Source organism: Egretta garzetta, unplaced genomic scaffold (genome assembly GCF_000687185.1).
Source record: "Egretta garzetta isolate BGI_Z169 unplaced genomic scaffold, ASM68718v1 scaffold18, whole genome shotgun sequence".
Taxonomy (NCBI): Eukaryota; Metazoa; Chordata; class Aves; order Pelecaniformes; family Ardeidae; genus Egretta; species Egretta garzetta.
This window is the reverse complement of record NW_009260616.1, coordinates 1,256,310-1,267,140: the sequence shown is the minus strand read 5'-3', so window position 1 is coordinate 1,267,140 and position 10,831 is coordinate 1,256,310.

Below are 10,831 nucleotides of genomic sequence, written 5' to 3'. Positions count from 1 at the left end.
CCTTGACTTTTTACAGCATTTCCTCATTCCTCGATCCTTGCATTTTTTTCTGCAGTCAGGACAGTGCAGCAGTGTGGGGGCTACGCAGAGGGTGTGGGGAATTCTCCGCTCGGGGCACAACGGGTGCTTGAAGACAAAAGTCAGCTCTCAGAGGATGAGATACCATGAAGCTGCCTTGTGGCACTCCTTGCAGCCCTCTTTTCTGTCATTCTGTGACTGTCTTATTAGCTCAAGTATTGTGTGTACATACAAGCAATCACATGTATCCAGCATGATTCTGTCGTGAGTGAGAGGATTGCTAACGAAGCTGAGTTGAGTTACGGTCTAGATGCACGTAAGTGGGTTACACATCCAGAACTGAGAAGGTAGGTAATACTCTGCACCAGACTCAGCCTTTTAATATCCAGTAGTGAAGCAAATCTGAAACCTCAGGTGGCTGGAAAGTGCAAACTGTAAAAACTAAAAGAAGATCACTCGGTGCATCTAGCTGAAAAATGACAGGGCCATTAGTCCTGCCTACTGTGCTCTATGGAAAACCAGCATTCCCGGTGCTGTGGAAGGGCTGAGAAATAATTCGTGAAATCTGCTGAATTATGGACAATGGCAGTTACTTGTATATTAGGGAGAGGTTCAAAAGTAGGTTGCAGAAATCCCATTAAGATCAAAACTGCTCTGTAATACATAGGAAGAAAGAATAAAGATGAATTTTATTGTTTTTGTGATGTCAGTCTCTAGGAATGTCAAGTTCCAAGTAAAAGTAAATTCTTCAAAAGACGACCATTAGCAGAGGCAACATAAGAACTCAACAAATAAGAAGATCTGCTAGTAATAGCGGCAGGTTTTGTAAATGGTTTTGCTAAAGTTTGAACACTTATCTTCTATTATTTCAAGAATCATTCTTGAGGCAGAGCGTACACAAAGCATTAGCCGGTTAGAGTTTATGGAATCACACATAGCATTGCAAAGAGCAAATCGTTAATGTTATTACTAAGACTGTGATTGCGTGAAATGTGTTACCTAATTATTGTTGTTGTTACAATGCCCAGAGATTTACCAAGAGCCCTGCCTCCTTATACTGGTTATCTACCAGCAGGGACAGTAGATTGCCTCACAAAGCTCATGATTTAAACGCATCTAGATAATTGATTAAGCATTGTTTAGTTCTGTTTTGTTTTCCTTATTAGACGCTTTCTGAAGCGACAGCTGATTTTAAGTGGAGGACTTCAGTCTGGACCTTCACTCTTTGATAAAATGAGCACCTAATAAGGGTGTGGTAATAAGGATGTGGTGCTCTTGTACCAGAGCAACACTGACCCATTAATGCCCTTGTATATGGTACCACTGTCTTTACAAATGTGTCAGCTGATGCAGAGAAGTGATGTTAATTGCAGGAGGTTGCACATGGAGTCAGTAGTAGTGCCAGGGATTGAAGAGTTCATAAAGTGTTTAGCAAATACAAATTTCAAAGCTTATTTGAAATTAAACCTCCACTCTTTATGTCAGCCTCACAACAGCTTGTCTACCAGGCTACTCTTGATCTGGTCAGCAAAAAGACTACAATGTAACTGGCAAATCCTATTTCATAGGATGCGTTGGCAGCATGACAGTCCTATTCGTATCACCTCTTCTCTGCAAAAGGTACATGGCATCATTTGCCACTTGTGCTTTAAGCAAAATCAAAACTGAGGCCAAACCAGAAAGTTATGGCTCCTTACCACCAGCTCAGTTTCCTCAGTGTTTGAATGCAAGGTCAGTTATGTTTTAGCCACATTAAATACTCTTCAATGTTCATATTCTACTAATAAGCCAGTGTCTTTTGTTCTACTATTGCAAATGTTAATGAAATGAAATGGTTTAGCTGGGTTTATTAAAAAGTGAATTTTTGAAAGTTACAAACAAATCTAGTTCATGTGCTTCCTGATTATCACCATAAAAACTGTATCATATTGTTTCTGCTCCCTGGCAGACAGATTCTCAGGTGATGTACGCTGGCATAATGATTGACTTGAATACAGTTTCAGTGACTGATATCAACTGAGGATCCTGCCCTAGTATTAAATTGCATTTTGCATATTTTCCTTCATTAGTTACTCACCTGACTGATACTTCCAAGGGAAGGAAATGATAGCATGCGACTTAGTTAATTAGCCAGCCAGAACAAATAAACTGAAAGACGGTTGATTTAGGTTGGATATAAGGAAGAATTTTTTTACAGTGAGGGTGGTTGAGACATAGGAACACATTGCCCAGAGAAGTTGTGGATGCCCCATCATTGGAAGTGTTCAAAGTCAGGTTGAGCAACCTGGTCTAGCAAAATATGTCCCTGCCCATGGCAGGGGGGTTGGACCAGATAATCTTTAAAGGCCCCTTCCAACCCAAACCATTCTATGATTATATAAAATTTAAGCATCAAAATCTGCACTTTGGAAACGAGCTGCTCACAAACAGTGCAGTAATGAAGAACTGTCTGTTGGCAAAGTCCCTTTAGTGAAGCAGAAGGTCTGGATGCAAGTCAGGAATTACTTTTTGGGGGAGCTCCTATGGTCCCTATTAAGCAGGATACATGACCAAAATGGTCCCTTGTGCCCTCCAAGTCTATTCAGCTGTAGTCTGTGAATTAATGATAATTGTGAATAATTTCTGTAAAAGCATTCATGCAAGAATGTGAAAGCAGTAAGGAGTAACTTTTACAAAGCTTAGCCGCACACAGGGGTACTGGGCATGCCCGCTCTCAGTATGACTTTTGTTGAAATTGATGGGAGCGAGGAAAATTTCCACCTTTGTGCAGACTACAGTTTGAGGCAGTGCCCTGTTACCATTTTGTCATCTCTAGGGGAGACTATAGTTTCAGCTGTGATAATAGCAAGCAATATAACCTGGAAATGAAATAACTGTTTGTAGCACCAGTCCACAGCCAAAATACTGCAGCTGGAGCTGAGAGCAAAGATGCAGTATGACCTTAACAGGGTCAGTGTTACTATTAAAAGACCCTGCCATATCCAGCTTTGAGAAGATTTTCGTTTTCAGTTTCCAGTAGCAAACTGAGCCACTGAGTTAAACTCATTGGAAAAAGTCAGCATTTATTGTGGACGCTATGACTTTCTCAGTATGTTCAGATACTATTTCTGACTTTTTGAGTGGCATGGGTTTGGGGGCGGGGTTTTGGTGGGGTTTTTTTTTTTTTTTTTGAGAGAGAGTTTGCTTCCTAGCTTCTCTAGGAAATGTGGGAGATCAGAGAGAAATAGAAATTTCCAACTTTACTTCCCCTGATGAGTTAATGAATGTTAGAAAATTTGCTATGTTATGTCAGTTTTTATGTATCTCACCCCCACCGGAATATAGCACAGAGGTCTTGATGGTATCGCTAATGATGAATTTGGTCTCAGATCAGTATCTAAATTTCTTATTCGGCTGCTTTCCAGTCTTACCTGAATAGTAGCTGGTTGCTCAACCCACCCAACCCTTTCTAAGTGACATAGAGAAAACAATCTTGCTGAGTTTGCTGCATTGCTTCAGGGAGGGTAAATTTTATAGTGCAAATTAATTTCTATTGGCCCAGACAAATCTAATCTGCAGTACCCAAAGGGGAAAAAACCCCGAGCAAACAGGGATGTCTAAAAGCCCATGCAGGAACTTTTAACTGTTTATTAACTGATTTTAACTCATATATAAACCTGATTTTAGGTCAAGCAGAGGAAAGGAAGACTGAAACCAGCTGAATATCATACTATATAGTTATTTTGTTTTATTAAGAATGAAGTTACTTCCATACCACATATCATCACTTTTGTTATGGAAACCATGGATTTGGGGGGCCTGCAACATACAGTTCAAGTGAGTTCCCTAGAAGTGGGAACTGACATTCCTAAGAGAAAGAAAATCATAAAATTCCTGTGCTGTTTTGTGTCATGAAGGCCATATCCTGGTGCCACTGAAGCTGGTGGAGCCCTTTGGAAGGACCCTGAATTTCTGGGGGAGGACCAGGATGCCTCTAGCCTCACCCTCACATTGAATCAAAGCAGTCCACACCAAAGAGGAAGGTGTTTGCGGCAGTATGAGGAGGCCCAGCCTCCTTCCTCTGCTGTGGGAAGGAAGATCACTGGGGAGATAGCAAAGAGGATGAAGTAGTTTGTGGGGGGAGATGTGGATTCAGTGCATACCTCAGCAGCCTCTTTCAACAGGAAATGAAAGCTACACAGATAAGGTGTTGATTGCCTCACTGACACTCCCCTGGGCTGCAGTTATTGCAGCTCAGGCTACGTGCAGACTTGAAGAGGACTTAAAAAAAAAATACATGGGAAAAAAAAACCCCACCACACATGAAAATCAATCCTTCTTGTACCATTCCTGCCATGACTTGAATCTAGAGTTCACTGTTTAACCTTAAAACGTTGATAGCATCACAAACAATCCCAACAACTTCAGGAATTCAGCAGTTTCATACCTTTAACTAGGGATCAGTTGTGGCAAAGCCATGCAGATATCTAACACCAACTGGGTCCTCACAGAAAAACAGTTTCATTGGTCTGTTTTGAAAACGAGGGTTTGATTTCTGTATTTTTTATATATACCTTGTAATATGGTACTACACTGACTTCCCAAGTGATGTTTAAATCCTTCAGTTACTTTTGAAATTATGAGCCTGAGGAAAATAAGGAAAAGAAAATCTGGATTTCACCAGCCCCATATGATGATACTGAAGGAAGAAAATCCCAACTAAGGCTCTGAAAGATAGAGCTGGTGTGGCCAAATGGAAGTAAAACGTTACAAAGTAAAACAGTGATTGAAAGACAGCTGAATCCCACACAAGCGTAGTTAGACAGTGTTGAGTGATAGGTGATAAAAGATCAAGTTCACGTCCTTTCTATTGCTGCAAGCAGAGAACTTAAGATGCTGAGTCTGACCAAAAGCATCAAAGAGTGCAGAAAGTCATGGGATAGTGTGAGTCATTTGGAGAGTGATCTTCAAATGCTCTTCTCTCACCCCCACCCTTGGAAAGTCAAAATCAAGTGAGTTTGTGGAAGGGATCCACAACATGGAAGATACTATGCAGGGTGAACAAAATAAAGACAAAATATTTTATGTTGAAAAGAGATAAATCTGTTAGTATCAGACTCCTCAGAAGTATCAACCCAAGCTGGGCAAAGAATTTTTGGAGGATGACTACTATTATCAGTATCTGTTACTGCAATACTGTGAATTAATTCTGAATCTTGACTCTATGTTCTGCTGGGCATAGTCAGAAAGTAAGAGTCAATTGGCACATCTATACTAGTATTTTAGTTCGGAGAAAAAGTGAACCTTGGAAGAGCATATTCTGGTTGTCCCCACATACTGCACTTTGGCTCTTACCATGGAACTGCCTTGGAGATTGTAAAATGGATTCCTCTGGGGTGAAATGAAACCAAAAGATGTGCTTCTCCAATGTCTTTTACTTCTTGTCTGAGGTAAACCCCCTGAAGCACCTAAGGCATGGATGTTGGACCCTCAGCAACAAGTGTTTTGCTCTGGAGCACTACTCTTTCCAGACCACACCACTTGTTATTGTAGGACCCAATGGAGTCTCACTCTTTTCACCTAACTTTACATGTCTAACATATATATTTGATCCAGGCACCTGTAACCATTAGAAGTCAATAATGACTTCAAAGGTGTGTTTTATCAATGTGAAAGACGTATCTTCTGCTCAGATGAATCATATGCTCAAAACTATTATTTTCTCTTCAGTAACAATGAGATGAGTTTAGGTGATGAGGTTCTGAGATGTTCACCCAGTGAATCCCACCCTAGTTAGTTTAAAATGATGGTATTGGCAGAGAATAGGAAATAGAGACACAAAGGAATGAGCTGACTTTTCTGAGGCCACCGCAACTGACCAGTGCAAGAGATGGGACTTTGACCTCATGTCTTCCAGCTCTTGGTCAAATGTCCTCTCTTTACACACAATAATCTTTAGAATTATTTAGTTGGCTGATGTAGCATGGAAACTTAATCTTTATTTATGTGATATAAAAAGTTTTTTTCTTAGAATTGCAGGTCAGAGTTACCATTGACAAATCTCTCTAATTTGTATCCATTAACAGGAATGTCTCCATTTTCCCAGCACTGTAAAATTTTGCAAATACTTGTGTACATTTCCTGTTTTGCATTCTTTACATCACTGAGCATATTATGAGCATATGTTATGCATTCAATTACACTGACTGTACTCAATCTATAATATTAATTTTTATTTGTCACACAATATGTAGTGAGGTCTTTTATGAATAGAAGAGATGCAATGTCCTGAATTCCGTGTCCTTGTAAGTATAAATATCAACCTTAACTAGGAAAAAAAAATTTCACCTACAGTTGCTGAAAATGTTGATATTAAGTTAATTCAAAAAGATGAACGATAAAATTAATGACCTTCTTTCTGTTTCTATGTGTCAGAAATACTGTTAAAAACTGGTATGAAAATATTCTGCCGTGTGCCATGTTGATAGTGGTTTTACTAGTTTTCCAGGTTACCTAGAAACAATAGAACCAATAGTTTTAGATGGAGATAACTGTGTCTTTGGTTTTTATTTGTAATGAGTCATATCATATTAGTCAGTCATGTTTGTATTTTAAACATAAAGTCCCACAAAAGGTAGCAAGAATCTTAACTCTCATTTTAATCAATATTCTGAAGAGGGAATTTAGGCACAAATAAAAGTAAACAAAACTCCTGGGCTTTACACCAAATCCTCTCTGTCCACATAACTCGATTTTATTGAAATGAATTGCAATTTACGGTGTGGCAGTAGGTGCTATGCTTAAGTAAAACTGAAAAGAACAAGATCTTCATGCAGAGAGATTTAAAAAACAACACTGGGAAATCCAGCTGCCTAAGGTTCAACCTTTGCAGAGTTAAAGACCTGGTGCCAATTTTAGAAGTTCCATTTTAGCAACATGCACCCCTATCTCTGAGTAACCTTTCTGTGGCACTACAGAGGCAGAACATCACTTTAAGATGTGCAGCCATTTTTTGGAGGAGATTACCTGTAAAAAAACGAGGCATAGTTGGAAGGACTGTGTTTCAGATGCTAGGCTGAAGAAAGCCAGGAAAAACCACAGCAGATGGTTAAAAGAAGATTGTAATCATATTTAGCTTTTCTCACTTCACAACTTCAATAGCCATTTCGTGCCAGGGAACCCAGCGCCTCCGGATGTCCTTTTAATCCTGCTCATCTTTCTCTTTCTCTTACTCTTCCAGTGCTTGCCAGCCTGATTCAGACAGTGTTGCGAAACTACAGTCCCAAACAGACTGTTGCTCTTTCTGGTTATCCCACCGCAAAGAAATTGGAGAGACCTGTTTCTTCTGCCACTTCTGTTTCTGATGTTACCTGATGTACTTTGCAAGATCTGTTTTAAATTTAGAGTTTTGTAAAGAGACACTGAGTCTCAAAAACTTTCAAAATTTGAGAAAAGGACCTATGTTTAGTGACGACTCTCTAAACAAATGTTTCTTCAGGGTACTGACGAGTCTCTAAACAAATGTCTCTTCAGGGATCCAGTTTTCCTTCTGAACTAGATCTCAAGCTAATACTTGTACGTCACCTAAAGAAACAAGTCCAGTGTAACACATTTTCCACTTCAACAGTAGTCTAATGATCGGCAGCACAGTTTGTGTGGACTTTGCAAAGGTGTGGGCCCCTGCAAAGAGGAACCAAATTCTTGCTGCTAGGACCATGCAGCTTAAACCTTTATGAATGCAACTCTTTGCGGCAGGCAACCTGAAGACAAACAGCTGGGAAGAGCAATTCTTATGGCTCATTCGAAGTCTGTTCAAAAGGGCATTTATTCTGAGAGAGGCATCTTTGAAAAGGTGTGCAAGGAAAATGCATTCAAAGTGCCACGTATTCTGGAAACATGAGGTGCCAAATGCAATCCAGATGGTGAAAGCAGTATTGTAAGTGGAGATTCAGTGGGGATACTTGAGTAGTATACAGACAGAGTACACAGAAAGTAAAGAAATTTAAAGCCTAAGAAAAAGGAAGATGAAAGACCTTTTCTCCCCCTCTATGAAAGCATGAGGTAGTGTCCCTAGAACACCAAAGTGTGGTCAACATGGGACAACACCTGTGGAGTATGGTTCTGTAATGCAAGAAGCAATTCTCTGGCTTTATCTCCTGTTTACTCAGATCCATGTAGAAATATAATCTAAATTAAAATAAAATAGAATAATAAATAAAATACAGACTATAAACATTCAAATAATATTTGTCTGCCACCAGCTGAGGTACTCAATCTCAGCTGTTTCACCTGAAGCCAGCTGTGTTTGATTTTGGTTTTATTTGCTCCTTAGTCAGAAGTGCTTCATTCTGCAGTTTCCTACCTGTGTCAGACCTGTGTAGGAGGGCTCTAAGTCTCAGAGAGGCTTTTCTTCCTGTCGTCTTTCAACACTGCAGATGCATATTAGTATCTAACCCAATCTCTTCACCTGTGCAAAACCAGAGCTGATTCTACAAGCTTTTTAAGTACTTTAATCTGTAAGAACATTAGCTTCAAAGCAAGTACTTTGGCGCTTGGATTTAGAGATACACTTCAGAAGATTGCTAAATTTGCTCAAAACACTCAATCTGAATGAACAGAAATGTCTTGGGCTGGAAGAAGTGGGCCTTATCCTGAAAGTGCTGACATTTATTTTGACACACAGACTACCTTTGGGACTGCAGATTGCTGGTTAGCTGTCACCTAGCTCTTTCTTTACTGCGTGTATTACAGAAGGGCTTGAGGATTTGTCTTCTGTTTTCCCTTAAAGATGTCTTTAACTGCTAGGCCTATGTGCAATGTCCCACGAGAACACCAGAAACAGGGAAAGGGGAAAAGCATCTTACAACATTAATACTAATAACTAACCTTTTCTCAGGCCTGTAAATAATTTTCCTTTGGCTTTTGTGGCCCTCATGTTCATGGGATGTCTGAGAATGTCACTGTTGTCAATACATAATGAGCAATAAAAATTAAACACTTAAGATGTCATTTTACCGCAGCCATCTAGAGAAGATATATTATTTGAAGATTTCACTGTTGCATAAAATACTGGTCTTTACATAAACACTATAAAAAGGAAGGACTTTTAAAGAAATCGTTTGTAAAAGTTTTACTGTTTTTTACTTGTATTCTTATTCAATAGATGAAAAAAGCTATGTAAACATCTGAACTGTGAGACAAAATACTCTGGATACAAAATGTATTTGCTGGAGGCAGTAAAATAATCTTTGTTTAAATACTGTAGTCAAATATAGCAAAATGTAACGTCTCTGTGTCAAATTTCCTTAGTAAAAGGATTTCCTCACAGAAGTTTAGCAAATTGTTTACTAACATGATGGAATTTAAGGCATCTTTCTTTCATTAGCATTTCTTTTCTATCAAATTAAGTTTACTACATTTCTTCTGAGCAAGACCCCCTGCAATTGAATTTAGAATAAAAACAGAAATTCATTTTGGTTTTTGGGTAGTAGAGAACAGTTTCTCAGTTAATTTAATGTGTTTACAGGACTTATTGCTAAATATGAATCAACAAAATCAATCCAAATTACCTCAAGATTAGATTTTATTTTTTCATGTTTCAGAGTACATATCTTTTTTGTATAAACCTTGACACAGATTTCTAATACATAAACAATACTTTTTGTCTCTACTGAGTAGCATTTATTGCATAAATCTAAGGGCTTAAAGTCCTCAGCTGTACTACATCCTGATCTCCTCCTTACTTTATGGAGCTAACATAGCACAGAGGAGTTTAAGCATAAAAGTCACCCAGGGTGTGTATGTCAAAGGCCACAAACCTTAAATTGACCAGAAGTTTACACTCAATAAGAGAAAAAATATTCTGTTGCATCTAGGCATTCTTTCCATAGCTCTAAAACCTGACTAATATTGGCAAGTTGAAACACTTAGAAATTAAGATCTTGGCTTTATGTATACTGGATTCAAGCTGACTCCTCTCCTCTCCTCTCCTCTCCTCTCCTCAAACAAACCAACAAAAAAACCCCTTCCATGTTTCCAGAAGCAACTTTTGGGATATGATTACTCATGAGAATTGGATTGAATTCCCCTTGAGACTTTTCACTGAGAATGTGGTTCAAGGACATCTCAAATCTGGCCACAACAGAAGCAGGTGAAAGAACCTCCCATTTGTTATTAAAACAATAACCCCTTTCTGTTTCTAAGTGATATTCCAGAAACTGGGAGCCTTATTCACATTTGTTGAATGCTTGTGAAAGCAAACTGCACTTGACAAGTCAGCTTGTTCTGGTGACTCTCCCTTTCCTTGCCCCGGTCAGACAGGACACGTTGGGTGCTCACCACACAGATGCCCTCTACTTGGGTGACCCAGGGCACAGCCCAGCCACCATCTCAGAGGCCTGCTGCTGGCAGGGCAGCATTCCTTATTTGAGGGGTCTCTGCTTCTCACTTTGAACAAAAAATCTGGCACATCTGTAAGATTTTTGTTAACACAAGTCTTTGTGCTTTTTCCAGGAACCCAAAATACCCAGGACTGGCACTGGCATATCTCATGTGTTGTGTCAGCCAGTTTTGACTATCAAGGGATTGCAAAACAGACACGAAAATTAAACCCGAAACTGCTTCAGTAGGCAACTTGGAGAGAAATTCCTCTGCTGTTCCCTTTTTCATTTCTTTGCTTTGAACAGTTGTTCCAGTTAATGGTAAGTTCCCATCCCCCAGGCCTCCACCAGATATCTAAAATTGGGTCTTTTTTCTTAAAACAAAACAGCCTTTATGCTTGTAAAGCTCTGTGTTCAGAGTACTAAACACAAGACTGACCACTCTACTTTCTTCT